The following is a 21,126-nucleotide window of genomic DNA, read 5'->3' as shown; positions in this document are numbered from 1 at the left end:
AGCGGAGACTTGGAACTTGTAATGCACTAGTAGTACGAGGAGAATTCGTACAGATGCTTGATACGTCCATTTTGCATCATGCTTTTATATCGATATTTATTGCATTATGGGCTGTTATTAAATGTTATGTACAATACTTATGGCTATTCTCTCTTATTTTACAAGGATTATCATGAAGAGAGAGAATGCCGGCAGCTGGAATTCTGGCTAGAAAAGGAGCAAATATTGGAAACCTATTCTGCACAGCTCCAAAAATCCTGAAACTCCATGAAAGTCACTTTTGGAATTAATAAGAATTATTGAGCGAAGAAAATACCAGAGGGGGCCCACACCCTAGCCAGGAGGGTGGGGGCGTGCCCCTGTCTCCTAGGCCCCCTGGTGTCCCTCCGGTGCCCATCTTCTACTATATGAAGGCTTTTACCGTGGAAAAAATCATAAGCAATCTTACGGGACGAAACTCCGCCGCCACGAAGCGGAACCTTGGCGGAACTAATCTAGGGCTCCGGCGGAGCTGTTCTACCAGGGAAACTTCCCTCCAGGAGAGGGAAATCATCACCATCGTCATCACCAACGATCCTCTCACCAGGAGGGGGTCAATCTCCATCAAGATCTTCACCAGCACCATCTCCTCTCAAAACCCTAGTTCATCTCTTGTATCCAATCTTGTATCAAAACCACAAAATTGGTACCTAGAGATGCTAAGCCTAGACTTATTAGACGGGTTCTCTTGCTCCAAGAATTTGATTTGCATATTATTGATAGAAAGGGAGCTGAGAACCCCGTTGCAGCAACTTGTCTAGGTTAGAGAATGTTCTTGATGACCCACTACCTATTGATGATAGCTTTCCTGATGAACAATTAGCGGTCGTTAATGCTTCTCGTACTGCTCCATGGTATGCTGATTATGCTAATTACATTGTTGCTAAATTTATACCACCTAGGTTCACATACCGGCAAAAGAAAAAGTTCTTTTTATGATTTAAGACCTTACTTCTGGGATGACCCACACCTTTATAAAGGAGTAGATGGTGTTATTAGACGTTGTGTACCTGAGCATGAACAGGAATAGATTCTACGCAAGTGTCACTCCGAACCATATGGAGGACACCACGCTGGAGATAGAACTGCACATAAGGTATTGCAATCCGGTTTTTATTGGCCTACTCTCTTCAAAGATGCTCATAAGTTTGTCTTGTCTTGTGATGAATGTCAAAGAATTGGTAATATTAGTAGACGTCAAGAAATGCCTATGAATTATTCTCTTGTTATTGAACCATTTGATGTTTGGGGCTTTGATTATATGGGACCTTTTCCTGCCTCTAATGGATATACACATATTTTAGTTGCTGTTGATTAGGTTACTAAGTGGGTAGAAGCTATTCCAACTAGTAGTGCTGATCATAACACTTCTATTAAGATGCTTAAAGAAGTTGTTTTTCCGAGGTTTGGAGTCCCTAGATACTTAATGACTGATGGTGGTTCACATTTTATTCATGGTGCTTTTCGTAAAATGCTTGCTAAGTATGATGTTAATCATAGAATTGCATCTCCTTATCACCCACAGTCTAGCGGTCAAGTAGAGTTGAGTAATAGAGAGATCAAATTAATTTTGCAAAAGACTGTCAATAGATCTAGAAAGAATTGGTCCAAGAAACTTGATGATGCATTATGGGCCTATAGAACTGCATACAAAAATCGTATGGGTGTGTCTCCGTATAAGATGGTTTATGGAAAAGCATGTCACTTACCTCTTCAACTTGAACATAAGGCATATTGGGCTAAAGAGCTCAAGTATGACTTCAAACTTGCCGATGAGAAGAGGTTATTTGATATTAGCTCACTTGATGAATGGAGAACCCAGGCCTACGAGAATGCCAAGCTGTTCAAAGAAAAAGTTAAAAGATGGCATGACAAAAGAATACAAAAGTGAGAATTTAACGTAGGTGATTATGTGTTGCTATTCAACTTTCGTTTAAGATTTTTTGCAGGAAAACTTCTCTCTAAATGGGAAGGTCCTTACGTTATCCAGGAGGTCTATCGTTCAGGTGCCATAAAAATCAACAACTTCGAAGGCACAAGTCCGAGGGTGGTGAACGGTCAAAGAATCAAACATTATATCTTAGGTAATCCTATCAATGTTGAAACTAATATTGTTGAGACCGTAACCCCGGTGGAATACATAAGGGACACTTTCCAGAATGTTTCAGACTCGAAAAGGAATAGGTATGTGGTACGGTAAGTAAACCGACTCCAAAACAATTATAATGGCAATTTTTCTTTGTTTTGAAATATTTAAGAATTTTAGGAAGCAAGAAGTAATCCGGGAAGGACACGAGGCCTCCACGAGGGTGGAGGGCGCGCCCACCCTTACTGGGCGCGCCCCCCTGTCTCGTGGGCACCTCGTGTGCCTCCCGGACTTTGTTTTCTTGCACGTTACTTCTTTTGGTCGGTAAAAATTCATTATATAATCTCCCGAAGGTTTTGACCACCGTATCACGCAAATATCCTCTGTTTTCGTTTCGAGCTGTTTTTCTGACAGATCTAGAGCATCATGACGTCTCCAAGTGCCCCCTGTCTCCTGGGCCCCCTGGTGGCCCTCCGGTGCCCATCTTCTACTATATGAAGGCTTTTACCCTGGAAAAAATCATAAGCAAGCTTACGGGATGAAACTCCACAGCCATGAGGCGGAACCTTGGCGGAACCAATCTAGGGCTCCGGCAGAGCTGTTCTGTCGGGGAAACTTCCCTCCGGGAGGGGGAAATCATCACCATCATCATCACCAACGATCCTCTCATCAGGAGGGGGTCAATCTCCATCAACATCTTCACCAGCACCATCTCCTCTCAAAACCCTAGTTCATCTCTTGTATCCAATCTTGTATCAAAACCACAAATTGGTACCCATGGGTTGCTAGTAGTGTTGATTACTCCTTGTAGTTGATGCTAATTGATTTACTTGGTGGAAGATCATATGTTCAGATCCTTAATGCATATTAATATTCCTCTGATTATGAACATGAATATGCTTTGTGAGTAGTTACGTTTGTTCCTGAGGACATGGGTGAAGTCTTGCTATTAGTAGTCATGTGAATTTGGTATTTGTTCGATATTTTGATGAGATGTATGTTGTCTCTCCTCTAGTGGTGTTATGTGAACGTCGACTACATGACACTTCACCATTATTTGGGCCTTGAGGAAGGCATTGGGAAGTAATAAGTAGATGATGGGTTGCTACAGTGACAGAAGCTTAAACCCTAGTTTATGTGTTGCTTTGTAAGGGGCTGATTTGGATCCACTAGTTTCATGCTATGGTTAGGTTTACCTTAATACTTCTTTTGTAGTAGCGGATGCTTGCAATAGGGGTTAATCATAAGTGGGATGCTTGTACAAGAAAGGGCAGTACCCAAGCACCGGTCCGCCCACATATCAAATTATCAAAGTACCGAACGCGAATCATATGAGCGTGATGAAACTAGCTTGACGATAATTCCCATGTGTCCTCGGGAGCGCTTTTCTCATTATAAGAAATTGTCCAGGCTTGTCCTTTGATACAAAAAGGATTGGGCCACCTTGCTGCACTATATTTACTTTCATTGCTTGTTACCCGTTACAAATTATCTTATCACAAAACTATCTGTTACCTACAATTTCAGTTCTTGCAGAGAATACCTTACTGAAAACCGCTTGTCATTTCCTTCTGCTCCTCGTTGGGTTCGACACTCTTACTTATCTAAAGGACTACGATAGATCCCCTATACTTGTGGGTCATCAATGCTCCATTTATGTTGCTACAGAGGACCACCATCATCGCCTTCCTTACTCTTTTCCTTCCTCTTTTTTGATTTTGACTTGTCAAGTCAAACCCATAAGAAAAAGGAATAAAATTTGCTCTTCAGAACTCATTGATGCATGATATCGACGAACACTACTTTCATGTAAGGCAACCGCATGATAGGAGGATGGAATATGTATGAAAAACAGGACGGCATGACATATTGATATGTATGATGTATAAAGTGTAAACTAAGCACAAGGTGTTTGAACTAGTTAGAAGCAATGCAAGCTAGAAACCATATGAAAGATGAAACCAATATCACTCTGCCAAATTAAAAGGGTGGCCTCATAATTGTATTTGACCAAATTAGAAGCAATACATGGCAACAAGCTAGAAATCATATGCAATATGCAACGAATAAAGGTGTCTCATTCTAAGTGATTGATGCAGGATACAGAAGAGAGGTAGTTTCATGTAAGAACATGGTTAACATATAGATGTATTATGTACCAAAAATAGGAAGGCATGTCATATTCACAGGTATAATGTGTAAACTAAGAAGATGCAATTTACCCTAATTAGAAGCATTACAAGTTAGACACCTTATGCAACATGCACCCACATATCACACTGCGAAGTCAGAGCAAGCACCTGCGATGTTGGTGTAGGGTAAATGCGGTCTTCAAGTATAGAGCTACGTTCAATATCTTCATTTAGGCTTGTTGTTTCTTGAGAATCATGTGGGGAGGATGAAACTACACTCTTTATAAGAGTAGTGCATCTCATACTAACCCACGGGCGTGACTGTCTCATCATAAGTGATAGATGCAGGATACACAAGAACAGTAGTTTGATGTAAGAACATGGTGTGATAGGAAGATGTAGTATGTACCAAAAACAGGAAGGCGTGTCATATTCACATGTATAATGTGTAAGCTAAGGAGATGCAATTTAACAAACTAGGAGCAATACAAGCTAGGCACCATATGCAACATGCTACTAGATATCACTGCCATGTTAGAGCAAGCACCTCGGGCTCTGGAGTAGGGGAGATGAGTTTTGGAACTTGCACTGCAGTCGGAGTAGTAGGAGAATCTATAGAGATCATCTGTTTCGGTTGCTCCAGAGGACCACCATCATTTTGTGCCTTCGTCCTTTTAGGTTTTGCCTTGTCAAGTAAACACACAAGAAAAAGGAATGAAATTTGCACTTGCAAATTTGTTGATGCATGATACTGACGAACACAACTTTTATGTAAAGCAACCACATTGTAGGAGGATGGAATATGTACGAAAAATGCTAAGCAAAAGGCATTTCAACAAATTGGAAGCAATGCAATCTAGACACCATATGAAAGATCCAACCAAAATCACTCTACCAAGTTAGATGTGTCTCATTGTAAGTGGCACTTCAACAAATTAGAGGCAATACATGTTTGAAATGAGATGCAAGATTCAACCAATATTACACTATCAACTTGGAGGTGTCTCATCAGAAGTGATTGATGAGGGATACACAAGAAAAGTAGTATGATGTAAGAACATGGTTAATAGAAAGACGTAGTATGTACCAAAAATAGGAAGGCATGTCATATTCACAGGTATAATGTGTTAACTAAGCAAATGAAATTTACCCTAATTAGACTCATTACAAGGTAGACACCATATGCAACATGCAACCACATATCACATTGGCAAGTAAGAGCAAGCACCTTCGATGGTGGTGTAGGAGAATTGCGGTCATCAACTAGAGAGCTACGTTGACTATTTTCATTTAGCATTGTTGTTTCTTGAGAATCATGTGGGGAGGATGACCCTGCACTCTTTAAACGAGTAGGCGTCTCATAGTAACCCACCGGGGTGACTGTCTCATCATAAGTGATTGCCGAGGGATCAAAAGAGCATTAGTTTGATGGATGAACATGGTTAATAGACATATGTAGTATGTATCAAAAACAGGAAGGCATGTCATTATCAAAGGTATAATGTGTAAAGTAATAAGATGCAATTTAACCAAATAGGAAGCAATACAAGCTAGACACCATATGCAACATGCAACCACATTTGACAGCGTGAAGTTAAAGCAAGCATATGGGATGGTTGTGTGTGGCAATTGAGATCATCAACTACAGAGCTACATTTACTGTCTCCATCTGCTAACACTACACCCTTTAGAGCGATGAAATGCTTAGTGCTTACCTTCGAATTACACTGGAGCAACTTCTGTCTTTTCTTTTGTGTACTCATCAACACTGCATCACAATCTGAAATACCCATGCATAAAAATAATAATGTGAGTACGGGTGAAGTGTGTGCACAAGTAGTACAGTGTAAAAGTAGCAGATAGCAGGTCAGTGAGAAATAAATGACGGGAGACATATGATAACTCTACAACATGCATGGCACATGAAATTACTAGATCCTAGGATTTTGAAATATGAGCACAGGGATGGCTGGGAAATGCAGATGCTCCTCCAGCACACCACAAGGTGTGGTCCTATGAAAATAACAGTCGACTGAAAACAAATAGGCCAGTCCATTTTTTCTGCACCATTCGATGTACAAAGAATGGGCAGATCGCCTTCATGTACCTCCATCCAGTCAGTGTTGACGATCTCCCTCGAAATGCCAGCGACCACCGGCCCAGTCCCCTGCCTCCCCTCGACCTCACCGCACCGCCGTGCTTGGCACCACTCCCCAGTCATCCCTTCAAGCCCCGCCGACCTCTAGATCGGGCGCAAGCAGCTCCTGTGCCCCACACCCCTATGATAGACATCGATGTGCCACTTCCCCGGTGAATAGGCGGACTAGGTGCTATGTGCACCTAAGCGGGTGCTGCTTCTTTTAATTATGAATCAACTGACCGTGAATTGAAATCTAGGCGGGCTACTGACCTCTAGCCAAGGTGAAATAGTAAATGGGAGGAAACCTTGTGCATTTAGTATCATGGAGAAGATGTAGTAAGAAGCGCTCAACTAGTTTCTTTCGTGGGATGAATACGGTGTGAGCAGAGACGTAAGATTTGCATGAATAAGGGAAGTACCTCTTTCTGTTGGCAGTGTTGTGTCCTCCTTCTGTTTTTCCAATGATCTTCTTGTGGTTCACTGGAAATGAGAAGTTGTGGAGGACGATGGAGCCTTGGACGAACCCATGGCCAAGTTGTTGAGTGTGGTGCGGTGGCCGTCTGTCGGTGGCGGGGAACCAGATCTGAGACGGCGAACACCGGCGTAGCGGGAATAGCTCTGATGCGATGGACGGTTGCGACAATGGAGCGGCAGTGGTGAGGCACAGGACGGTGTGGTCAAAGTGGTTCTGGTACGGCGCACGTCGGCATCGGTGTCGTGCAGGCAGCTCTGCCTTGGCTTGAGCTGCTAAGTCCTTGAGGGTGTTGCGGTTGCTGTTGCATTGGACGACAATGTTGGGGTACTGGCTCTGGCATGATGGAGGAGGGTGGCGGTGGATTGGGCGCGATGGGGTGGAGGATGGAGGAGGCTCGGGTTTCGCGGCTGGTGTAGAGGGCGTTTTGGTGCCCACGGAGTATGAAATGGGGAAACAGAGGGAGGGGGAACTAAGGGGGAACAAGTTTCGGTTTGGGACGCGCTTTTTTGAAATTTGGGGAAAGTTACAAACTTTGCCTCCATCTAAAATTTCAGACATATTGCGGGTCGGGGGTAGGACAGTAATATCAGGTGCCCCAAATGGTGGGCGAGATAGATTTTGGCCAAGCGCACCGGTGTTTAGGCGCCCACGGCGTATGAATGCTTCTCGGAGGCAGTTGAGATAGGCATCTTGGTGAAGGTACAAACCTACCCCGGTTTAGACATTTGGACATCGGGCCGATACGCTACACGGGCCAGAGTCAGGACAGTAATTTCCTACCACCAAACATTAGTCTCGCGCGGCTTCGTGTGACCAGAGGCTTATTTGGCCCTTCGTTCAATATTTGGGAGAAGAAGCATTAACATTTTCAATTCTCTTGAATTGAACTTTCAGGATTTGTCAAACTTCACAAATCTTGACTCATGAAAATCCTAAAACTACGATTATTTTGGAAAGGAGGGGGTACATTTGAATATACATTGTACACTAGTATATATGAAAAAAATGCATCTTACCTCAGTTCATGCATGGTTCCGGATATAATCTCCTTGGTTGCAAAAAAAATAGTTAGACATGCGTATGAATATATAGCATGTTCAAACGCACAACAAAGATTGATGCCCCATTTTAGATCTGATTTACAAATGCCATTATCTCGGATTCAAATAGATGAATGCACTTCCTATGAAATCGAATCTTCGAAACCCCCTTTATGTTGAATTCAACATGTATTCTATTTTATAGCTAGCAATTTGGAATGTATCCATGTAAGTGACAAATGTATAAAGTGCTTCACACTAACAACATGGAGTGCACTAATTAATGTTTATATATGAATCGCAAAAGCAATGCATTGTCTGTATTTCAAACCACTCTCACTCTATGGATCGATAATATGAAATAAACACATGCACATGCTATAATTCAATAGAGTATGGGTGTCTGATAGACCGATGTTCGCTCATACGCAAATTGCAAAATTCGTGATCTCAACCAAAAATAATGATGCCATTTATATTCTAATCTAATGCGTAGAACCGCCTTTTACACGTAGATGCACTATGCCTCGGCCCGTTCTCACACATGCGCTATATATCTCTCTATCTAACGCATAAGTGCACACACATTGTATACATCGGCATTTCTCTCTCACGCATGCTCACAATCTCTCCCGGGGTGTCGGGGTGTCTCACGCACACACTCTATATATATATCCCTCTCTCTTTCTTACTACTATGTACCACTCTTTTCACTAATCTCAGTTGGAAAACACTATTTCTCTCACATGCATATATACACATGCGCCGGTCTCTACTAGCCCTCTATAGGCACATATATGTTCCTACGTGTCTCCCGCATGCACATTATCTTTAGGCCTCTCTCGCACACATTACCCCCCCCCCCCGACACACACACCTCTCTCTTGGTAGTTGGCAGATATGATTCCATCAGATCGTTCGGTAGGACATCCCTGATTGTTAGGCTGGATGGTAATACGAGGCAAAGTTTTACCCAAGTCCGGGCCCTTGCAGTTGAGGAAAAAGCCTACTCCTGGTACTTTATATTTGTGATAGGGGTGTGTACAAAGTACATGTGAATACCAGGCAATGTGCGTGTGTGTATACTATCGACGAACTAGCCCCCAGGCTTCTATAACATACTCGCGGCCTAGGGTTACAAATCATATATACTCAGGGCCTCCACATGGGTCTTTATATAATGTGTGTCGGTCCAACCTATGTGGCGCAGGATGGAACCGGCCCATAGTCCTCACGTTGACCCACCACAACTAGAAATGGTGTGCCCACCACACCCCACATGCAATCGGCCACTAAGAAAATAAGCATATACAATAGTACAATATTGTACATGAAAGTTAATTGCATGGTGCATCCAATAATACTTGTTCTACATTGTGAATGTTTATATTTTCTCCTAAAATAATAGTCACTGGAAAGAGAAACAAAGGGCGTATCTCTCCTTGTTTCCACCGGACACCTCCTATTTCTACACCACTTTCACGTATGCACACAAACTATCCCTTGGCCCTCTAAAAGTATGCATGCCCCTGACACATTCACGCGTGATGGTCACTGTATTTCAAGCGAAAGCACTATACGATCACTAGACTTCAGAATATGCTCATTACGGTCACCGTATACATTCTCGTGGTGATCATATTGTCGTGGAATTGTCATGGCAGATGTCCTAGTGTGAGGACTTAGTCATGAGGCCAACGCATCCATGTGGTAGCTTGAGAGGCGTTGATCGGAATCGAGATATGCAACACACAAGACAAGGATTTAGACAGCTTCGGGCCCCGGGAAACATCATCCGGTAAAAGCCCTACATGCTGTTTGTGGCTAGGTCTCATTATGCTCATGAGGGAGACGCTGCATAAGCTGGCTCCCCTTTGTTGTGTCTAGCCTTAACGATTATTTTCTGTCCTCTCTCTAGGGGTGCCCCGCCCCTCCTTATATAAGTTGAAGGGGCGGGTTACATGTAGAGTCAAACTCAGATTAGGACTTAACCTATTTTGACGTTGTCGGTGTCAAAACCGGCGGATCTCGGGTAGGGGGTCCTGAACTGTGTGTCTAAGGCTAATGGTAACAAGAGGCAAGTGACACGATGTTTTACCCAGGTTCGGGCCCTCTTGATGGAGGTAATACCCTACTTCATGCTTGATTGATCTTGATGATATGAGTCTTACAAGAGTTGATCTACCACGAGATCCTAGAGGCTAAACCCTAGAAGCTAGCCTATGATTATGATTGTTCTCCTCCTACGGACTAAACCCTCTGGTTTATATAGACACCGGAGAAGGCTAGGGTTACACAGAGTCGGTTACAAAGAAGGAGATCTAACATCCGAATCGCCAAGCTTGTCTTCCACGCAAAGGAGAGTCCCATCCGGACACAGGACAAAGTCTTGAGTCTTGTATCTTCATAGTCCAACAGTCCGGCCAAAGTATATAGTCCGGTTGTACGGATACCCCCTTATCCAGGACTCCCTCAGTAGCCCCTGAACCAGGCTTCAATGACGACGAGTCCGGCGCGCAGATTGTCTTTGGCATTGCAAGGCGGGTTCCATCTCCGAATACTCCCAGGTAGATAAAGGATCGTGTCCGGCTCCGCAAAATAATTTCCACACACCACCGTAGAGGACATAACACTTTACAAATCTAATCTGCTGACAATTTTTCATGGTGTGCCCTTACGCCACGGCCTGGCTCAATACGAACCGGTTTTTCTCGGCCTGCCACGACACACACTGCAAGGCGGTTTTATTGGCACGCCTCATCGAAGCAGAGATCGTGTCCCCCTTATTGTGGGATTCCCATCAATACGGGTGCGGGCAACCCCACTACGCCTGTTGGTATAACTCCGTGTTTTTAGGCAAGTCCCAAACAGTTACGCTAAGGACGCTTGATATTCACCCCCTTTATAGAGGGGTCGAGGCCTATCCCTCTCTCTTACCATGCTTGCGCCTTTCCGCATCTCGAGTTCCAACATCCGAAGCTCAAGCTTAGGCACTTCGGATCTTCAATCATGTCTGGATCCAACCTTCAAGGCTGGTGGATGGCCTCCTCTGTCACAGAGGAGGACATTGCGAAACTTAGGGAGGCCGACATCAAGCACAGGCTTCCTGCTCCAGGGTAGGTCATTCCTACTCCCGAGCCCAACGAGAGCATCGTATTTGTTTCTCACTTCCTCTGTGGCTTAGGCTCCACCCTCGACCCCTTCGTGAGAGGGCTCATGTTCTATTACGGGCTAGATTTTCATGATCTAGCTCCGGACTCCATCCTTCACATCTCATCATTTATCGCCGTGTGTGAATCCTTCCTCCACATCACCCCGCACTTCGGCTTATGGCTCAAGACCTTCAATGTAAAGCCGAAGGCGATCGAGGGGTGAAACACGGAGTGTGGAGGCGCTGCAATAAGCAGAAACGCCGATGCCCCATGGCCAGAGGGCTTCTTCCCGGAGGTGTCCGATCTATGGCAGCGGAGGTGGTTCTATGTCACGGCTCCTAGAGGCACAAAGTGGGCGGCTTCCCCCGACTTCCGCTCGGGCCCTCCGCCTCAACTGGCATCGTGGACCAACATGGGACTGGACTGGGGGCCTGCTAATGACGTACCGACACTGTAGAGCCACATTCGGGAGTTTCTTGAGAGGGACATCAGTCTCGTCAGCATAATTCAGGTAATGCTAGTCCGGCGGATCTTGCCGTGCAAACGTCGACCTCTCCGGATGTGGGAGTTCAACCCAGAAGGTCCACAAACTATTCAGCACTTCTTTGTCCTGACGCTCGAAGGGATGTATAGGTTATTCTTCGGACCCCAAGTAAAGTGTCCGGACACCATCGAGGATGCGGGCCTGAGCTGCAACCGCCTAGATACCCAAGTAAGTAACCCTGAAACCGAACACTTCGTTTATATTTATCACAACATTATTCTGAAAACCATCGGCGGCCAGGGTTTGCTCAGCAAGGCAGAGAGAATCAGGTGTCCGACACCACTTCCCGAAGGCTTGCCTAGTCCTGCAATAGCCAGGATGCTTAGACGTGTGCTAAGTCAAGTGCCCTTGGGGAAAGGCGAAGGGAAGAATAGAGAAGCTGAGCTTCACACATTGCACATCCAAACCGGGGGAAATACTATCTCCACGAAGGAGGATAGTCGGGGAGGGAAATCTAAGGTCTCCTCCCTCCGTGGGAAGAAGAGGGCCGCCTCCGAAGACTTGGAAACGGAGGTGCCTAGACAAGGGAAGAAAACTTCACCAGGGGGCCCTGCCCCGGAGGGCGTCCTCACTGCGCCATGCCCGCAAACAGGCCAGCCCTCCACCGAGTTGTAAGTTAATCATAATACAAAGCTACTGCTTCCTCCTCCGAGAACAATAAATAGGATCCATCCTTTGTAGTCCGGCCAGTAGCTCTTCTCGACAAAGTTCGTCTTCGGGGGATCTTCTTCCGGAGATGATGGAGAGTGAAACCCCACCTGCCTCTCCGCCCCATGGGGCGAGCATCCCCGAGGTGTCGTCACGGAGGAGTCTAGATTCGCCAAGGCCTGAAGCTAACACTTCGGCCGCCCTGAGCCCAGAGCGTTCGGCTCCCACGGGGGGCAATAAGAAGGGTCCGGTACAGTCCGGCGACCGGCCGGACACGCTGACGGGCTGATACGGAGCATCCCATGTTCATCTCCATGTACACCTTCATAGCACATCAAGCCCCAAGTGGACCTACCGGAACTAAGGTGAACCCGCTCTTCTTCGAGAACATCATGAATATCCATTGGACTTGCTTGCTACCTCACCAATGTGCTCTATGTGTCCTTAGGTACGAAAACCGACGCCCACAAGCTGGTGAGGGATACCCCAAAGGAGTTGGAGAAGGACCACAAGGCCACGAGGAAGAAGATGGAACCCAACAGGAGCTGGACAGGAAGTCCTAGGCGACCCCGTGCGCACGGGCCCCCGAGACCCCGTGCGCACGGATTACTCAGGGAGCTGGCGCTGGAGCACCCCGTGCGCACGGGCCTGTACCGTGCCCACGAGACCCATGTGCGCACGGGCCCAACTTACCCCATGCGCACGGGCTCATCAGGATGGGCGGCTGTGATCCCCAATCCGAGCCCCTCTCCACCCACTTTGACCCCAAGACTATATATTCCGTACCTAGACCATTTGTTAGGGGGCAAAGTAGTTGATACACATTTGTGAGATTTGCTCCATGGATCCACTCCACTAGGAGATCAAGACCTCCTCTTGGAGTGACCAAACATCAAGACATCCTTCTTGGGGAAGGATCCCAATCATATGATCATCAAGCCCTCATCTCCTTCATAGGATTTGGGATGAACTCTACCATGTATCTTATTTCCCTTTGTTGTTCATGTACCTTGTGGATCTTATGTGTTTGATTGTCTAGTGGATGTGTGATTTGACTTGTTCTTGAGTGCTCCTCTTGTTTTCCCTCTTTTGTTCATCTTGTTCTTGGGGATTACACCTCCAATTCGTGAAAGATCTTCTCTATAGGGTTCCACCCTACATCATATGGTATCATGAGCCATGGTTTCTCACGAAATTGGAGCCCCCCTCTTTGTTTTCTAGCTTGATTTTGTTGTTTTTGTCCTAAATCCGAAAATCCCCACCAAAAATAGTCCCAATTTTTTTTGTGATTTGTTGGTTTGATGAGATTTTGTTGGATTTGATCCATGGATTCGGTGTTTGGCAAGTAGATCCACCCCTCTACCACCTTCCACCCTTCGAATTTTACCTCAATTTCGAAATTCCCCACGGATCCGGAGCAGTTCGTCCGCTCTCAGAGGACCCCGTGCACACGGGCCCCCGTGCACATGGGCCAGCCAGACCCCGTGCGCACGACCCTTCCAGTGCGTCTCTTCAGCGGTGCCTTCCACTTCCCACCCCCCATACCACCCCCCTACTCCCCATCCACGAGATCCATCCATTTGGAGCCCAAATCGCCAAGAAATCAGCCAAACACGCGAGTCCCAGGTGACCCCGTGCCCTCGGTACGTGTACCGTGGACCCCGTGCCCACGGCCCCTAGACCCCGTGCGCACGGCCCTCCCAGAAATAGCCGCGTGCAGTTCACCGTTTTGTCCATAACTTCCACATCCAGAGTCCGATTTTCGCGTTCTTTAGCTTGTTGAGTAGCTATTGACATCCACCATCCACCTAGATAGGTTCCCACACCATTTGACTCCATCAAAATTTTGACATTTTGGCATCTTTGCCTACGCCTTCCACCATATCATCCGCAAAACCACCATAGCCTTCCGCAACCTAACCCATTTTACTCCATTTAGCATTTGTGGTTGTTTGAGTGGCGACGTGAGTCTCCTAAGGTGTTTCGGCTACTTAGGGACATTTGCTTCTTCACAAACCACCACTACTTCCACATTGCCATTTCCACTTCCACCATTTGACATTTGTCATTTGAGATTTTGAGTTTGCGGGTTTTTACCGTTTCCTAACGTGTTTTGGCTACTTAGGGACGGGTCTACATCATCTTGGTATCTACATCAAGAACACCGCTACTCATCATCACAAAGGACGGTAACCTCGACGACACCATTGTATATTACCCTTGCAATTGCATTGTTAACCCCTAGCCCATTTTGCGTTACTTGCCTATCGAGACTAGCCATTTGAGTATTGCCGGCAACGTTACTTGTGCACATTAGTGATCCACCATTCCATTGCATACATACCATATCATATTGGTATCATATCATCCTTTGTGTCACAATATCGTTCCCACATATACACAATAGCTATCTTGGTTTGTGCATTGTGCAAAGTGGCCATATAGAAAGAAAAAAAGAAAAAGCTTTTAAGCAAAAAGAGAGCAAAGAGCTCGTGAGCAAGTGCCATAGCATCATAACCCATTGCACATAAGATTGTCATATCCGATCATCTTGGATCATATTGAGAGAAACACCGGGAACCATACATACATAGCATACTTGGGATAGAAGTTTATCCATTTTGCATCTTATAGGTTGTGCACAAGTGTCGTATCCGCCTATTGAGCAATCGTGCTAGCGTCTCTCTTGAGTTGTGCAACACGAGCGTTTTCCGTGGACTCCACATTTTGTGCTCATTCCTTGGTTGCACGACCCCATTTATCTATCCGTGTGTGTGTTTCCGTGTACCTCATTTGCTATTGGTCTACTTGTTTCACTTGCGAATTTGTGAATCTTTTCCAACATTATTGATTCTTGCTAACATTTTGCATCAAATTTTTGTGCCACTATCCTCACCGAGCTCTACCATAAGCCTTTACTTGTAGGTGTGAGTGAACAAGTCCGGTACCAATTCCACTATTCTTTCATTTCACATTGAGTGATACAAGATACATCCTCAACTTTGGGAAAAGGTAACTTGGTATTGTTTATCTCATTTCCTACTCACCTCTACTCGAGTCTTGTGATGGATAGGCAAGGCATTTCCTCTCAGGTCTACGACAACAACGACGGCGTGAACAACTACATCACAAAAGCGTCCATCTTTGATCTACAACGACAAATGCAAGGCGCACAATCAAGATTGCGAGAGCGCATCGAGAACCTCTCCATTGACATTCATCTCTCCGAAGCAAGGAAAAGGGACTACATCGACAACAAGCTTGCCGCACAAAAGGAGGATCAAGATGCGAGGATGGAAGAGATTAGAGCCTTGATCAAGTCTTCTTCCCCTTCGTCATCTTCAAAGCGACGACGTTCAAGCCACAAGTCTTCGGAGCGCGAAAAAGATGCAAGTGCAAATCGTCCTCGTCCACATCTACATGGCGACCACTATCACGCTCGTGATCAACATCGTCATGAAGGGCAAGTCACCTCCAAGCATCATATGCACGACGACGACGAACGCCTACGAGCTCAAGCACGACAACAACATCATCATCATGAAGATGCTCCACAAGCGCAAGTGCACAAGTCCCAACAAGCCCTACTTCACGCCAAGTCGAAGCTTCATAAGCACAAGAGAAGACCGCGAGACGAGCACCACCAAGACGGCGCTACGGCTACACCATACACTTTGGCATCTTCGCCAAGTGCTATCGAGGCATCTTCGCCTTTGGACGTATGGCATCTTTGCCTACTTCCCACGAGTACACCTAGAACGACTTCATCAAGTCCAAGGCGACCACCTACGAGCGAGGGCGACACTTCCATCTTCGGAAGCCCCTCAAGGACGATGGCCGAGCATGAGAAACTCCCTTCGGTCATGGAGACGAGCTACGAGGTGCCACATCATATGGACCTCCAACACCAAGACGGCGACAAGATGGTCGAGCAAGGGCCTTCCCCTTCGACTACGGCGACAAGCGCGAACCTCTTCAACAACATGAAGATGGTGCCCATATTGGACTCATCCTCCGAGTCAAGCTACGAGACCGCGCATGGAGACATTTGCACCTACATCTCTCCGACACCCACATATGTCGAGATGCCACATTTGCCATGTGAGGAGAGCCACCACCACATGAGTGACATGAGTGACTCCACCATACGTGACATTGAGAGCATTTCCTATGAGAGGATGAGTGTGACCACCACTAGCCCCACACATGAGAGCATGCCACACATCCTATGTGAGGTTGAGCGCCATTTGAGTGACTCCACCAACAATATGAGTGAGTGCATCCTTGAGGGAGTGAGTGAGCCACAACACTTAGTGAGTGAGGTAGTTGACACGGCATGTGAGGCCACCATGATTTCTAATGATTTAACCTCTACTCCTAGTGTGTTTTCTTCTTTGGTGCTAGGACCCATATATGATGACGCGCCGATTCGCGATGACTACGTCCTCCCTTTGGACACGAAGATGGCCATGGTGGAACATGATGCACCCCCCACATGGTTCCATCAAGATGAAGATGACCACCATTTGGTCTTTCCCACCTCACCTACACCACTTGAGTGGAATGACAAAGGTAACAAAGGTGACGGTGATGCTCTAGTCCCACTAGTGGACATTCTTGAGATTGATTGCTTGCATGATGTTGACCCACCTATTACCATGCTTCATGCTAGTGAAACTTCTTCATGCCTTGACTTACCTATTTACGATGAATATGATGATGAGCATGTTGAGTTGCCTAGTTGTGATGCTATGCTTCATAGGATATCATGTGAAAATTCTATTGGTCACATCATGTTTGATAATCCACTTGACTTGTCATATGCTATGCATGAGATCTCCCGTATGTCATATTTGCAATCTCATCGTAGTGACTATGCATATGCCATTAAAATAAACCCAATTTGCACATATGGCATAGATGACAAGCCCATGGTTATTGGCATTTGTTTCTCTTGTGATGATATTGATATGCTCCCTTTGCATCATTTATCTCATATGCCATGCCATGATCACATTGCTCCAAATATGCATTGTTTTGGATGTTGTCAATACTCTCCATGTGATGTTTCCATTAATGCTCATGAGGAGACCCCCATAGTTTCCTCGTACATATTAGGAGATCTTGATACATTTCATATTTTGCATGATTTCCATGATTGCTTGCACCATATGCATTCCATGAATAACAATGCTCTAGATATTTCCCATGATGCATTACACAATTTGAGTCTCCATTATGCTATACATAATAACAAACCTCTCATGATGGATGACATGTTTCTATATCACGCATCTCATTTATTTGAGCATTGGCTATTTTGTGCTCACCGACACATGCATGTATGCATCATGATGGATGATGTGTACATCTACCACGCACACACAATTTTTTCTTTGTCTTTGTTTTGTGTAGGTACTCATGTATACTCGTCAACCTCTCAATCCCAAGAGTTGACGAAACGAGCTCTTGAGAGCAATGATGACTTGGGATCCCGTGGACTATCCTCACCAACGTCCCCTTCGCGCAAGGACTACGCGCAACTCCTCTACTTGGCTCTCACACGGCTATGGGCCATTTACCACTTCTCACATTATGCTCATTTTACCGTGTTCACTTTGCATGCTATGCTTGCTTCTATGCCTTTGCCATGCAATTGTGACCCTTGCTTGCATATACCCATGTTTCATCATTATGCTACTTCTATGTGTATTTGCATGCTTGGTGGAGATCCTTGTTGCTATTGCCATGTTTATCATGTGCCCCATGATATTGACACTATTGTCCTCATATCTTGCTTTCATGCTTGTGCTATGACATGTGAATTATTCATGCCCACTATTTGCACCAATGACATGTTTGCCATGATTCCTTCTAGTATGTTGCATCTTCGCACTACTAGCATACTTGACTTGATTGCTATGATTGCTTGCTATGTTGCATCACCCATGTTCCACTATCACTTGCTTTCTTGGGATTATGACACATATGTTCATGCCTCTCACATGATATATCTTGATCATTGTCTCTTGTGTCCATTAGTTGCCTCTTTCATATCCACTTGTATTGAGTGCAATCGTACTATGCTTATTGATCTTGGAGACTTGGACACTTTACTTGTGATGCATAATTCTTTCCTTGAGCCTATTGTATTTGGTTGTTCTCGCATCATATGCCTACATACTATGAAATGCTCCATTGTCCTTTCTTATGATGAGCATGATACATACACTTGTTGGGTATCTTGCCCCTCGAATGATAGGTCTTGCTTTTGCACTAACCTCATTTGTTTTTCCAAGTGTTTCTCATGTTCTTTCATCTTGAAGGATTCACAAGGCGGTACCATAAAGACACATTTTGGTTATGTGAAGGCGTACATGATGTGCAACACCAACATTTGTGAGAATCTCCTAAAGGTGAACTCCTTCCCTTTGAGCCATCTTCAAATATGCATATTGGATGGGCCATTCTTTCATTGTTGTTTCCTTCTTGTTGTCTACATGATACATCTATTGGATGGAGGACCGGCATTGGAGATGGACCCTATGGACCTTCAAGTTGAGGTGTGCCACGACATCGACCTATGGTACAACCATGCCTACCGTGTACATGGCGATACGGTTTACGATCCGAGGTCGGATCTTTCCAAAGGGGGAGGAGATGATACGGAGCATCCCACATTCATCTCCATGTACACCTTCATAGCACATCAAGCCCCAAGTGGACCTACCGAAACTAAGGTCAACCCGCTCTTCTTCGAGAACATCATGAATATCCATTGGACTTGCTTGCTACCTCACCAATGTGCTCTATGTGTCCTTAGGTACGAAGACCGACGCCCACAAGCTGGTGAGGGATACCCCAAAGGAGTTGGAGAAGGACCACAAGGCCACGAGGAAGAAGATGGAACCCAACAGGAGCTGGACAGGAAGTCCCAGGCGACCCCGTGCGCACGGGCCCCCAAGACCCCGTGCGCACGGACTACTCAGGGAGCTGGCGCTGGAGCACCCCGTGCGCACGGGCTTGTACCGTGCCCACGGGACCCCTGTGCGCACGGGCCCAACTTACCCCGTGTGCACGGGCTCATCAGGATGGGCGGCTGTGATCCCCAATCTGAGCCCCTCTTCACCCACTTCGACCCCAAGACTATATATTCCGTACCTAGACCATTTGTTAGGGGGCAAAGTAGTTGATACACATTTGTGAGCTTTGCTCCATGGATCCACTCCACTAGGAGATCAAGACCTCCTCTTGGAGTGACCAAACATCAAGACCTCCTTCTTGGGGAAGGATCCCAATCATAGGATCATCAAGCCCTCATCTCCTTCATAGGATTTGGGATGAACTCTACCATGTATCTTATTTCCCTTTGTTGTTCATGTACCTTGTGGATCTTATGTATTTGATTGTCTAGTGGATGTGTGATTTGACTTGTTCTTGAGTGCTCCTCTTGTTTTCCCTCCTTTGTTCATCTTGTTCTTGGGGATTCCACCTCCAATTCGTGAAAGATCTTCTCTATAGGGTTCCACCCTACATCACGGGCCTTCTGGAGCAAGCTGCTCTCTCGGTGGATCACCGTGCGTTAATGGGCATGGTGTTTGAGAAGATTTCATCCGCCACAAGCGGGTTGAATGAAGCTTTTACGATCCTGCTCAAAGGCTTTGAGGTACATAATGAAGTAAGTAATTTTTTGGTTGTACCGCACGCGCTAGGTGTGCTCCATATAGATAGTATCCCCTGAGACTCTAGTTGCCAGCCCTAGGCGGCAAACGGAGGATCACACTCTCAAGTAATGATAGCACTATAGTCATGCACAGGTGGCTAAGGGTCCGACAATAGACCGGACCTCTAAATTCGCCGAACTGAGGCGACAGATTGATGTGGTGGACGCCGACATCACGCTTGTAAACGAGCGGCTTGATGAGTCACAGAGTGTGTGCTCTTTTTTCCTCATTTGTTATACGAAATATTAAGAGGAGCATAATGTTAATAATATATGCTTTGGCTGCAGGCGGAGCTGCTGCCGTGGAGGCCCTGAGGGCGGAACTTTCCCTATCCAAGGAACAAGCCCGGGCTAGCAATGCAGCTGCCCTAAAGGTGGCCGAAGATTTGAGAGCCGAATAGGCTGCTCATCGCCGAAGCAAAGATAAAATAGCCGAGATGGCTGTGGAGCTGAGAGATGCCGCCGGCCGGTATGAGCTCCTTGAAAAGGAGAATCATGCGAAGTCGATTGACCTGAAGAAGGCCCTTGATGCGGCCAAGGAGACGCGTTCCGAAATTAGGGATGCGCAGGAGGAGCTTCAACAGGCCGGAGAAATCACGGCTGGAAGCCCCTATTTGTTGCAGATGAAGTTCTTAGATCCAAAGTACGCTCCTCTGGATCAGCTCTGGAGCGCTGCAGACGCGTATGCGGATCTGGCAAAAAGTACGGCTGATGCGACCAAGTTTTTCAAGAATAAAAAAGATAGTGAAGTAGAAAGGCTGTTCTGGTCGCAATTCTGTGCTCCAACGCACCCATTGCCATTGAGTGAAAGGATGGCCGATGTGGCCGAGCTCCATAGGTTGTGCGGTCTTGCAATGAGGTCTATAATAGACCATCTATGGCCTAAGGGATCGAGGCCGGACAGTTATTTTGGTTTAGTGCAACAATTCCTTGGCATCGTATCACAAATCGATGCCATGAAGAGGTCGGCATGCATAGAGGGTGCGCAGATGGCTCTTGCCCGTGTTAAAACATATTGGGCGGATATGGAGGCCACCATCATTGCAACCCAGAATCCGGCAGGAAGCCAGGATCCAACCGAGCACTATTTTGAGCAGGTAACAGAAGGTGCTCGTTTAATAGAGGCTCAGTGCTCGAAGAATGTCAT

The sequence above is a fragment of the Triticum aestivum genome, chromosome 7B (assembly GCF_018294505.1).
Source record: "Triticum aestivum cultivar Chinese Spring chromosome 7B, IWGSC CS RefSeq v2.1, whole genome shotgun sequence".
NCBI classification, from domain to species: domain Eukaryota; kingdom Viridiplantae; phylum Streptophyta; class Magnoliopsida; order Poales; family Poaceae; genus Triticum; species Triticum aestivum.
Note: the sequence above shows the minus strand (reverse complement) of the source record.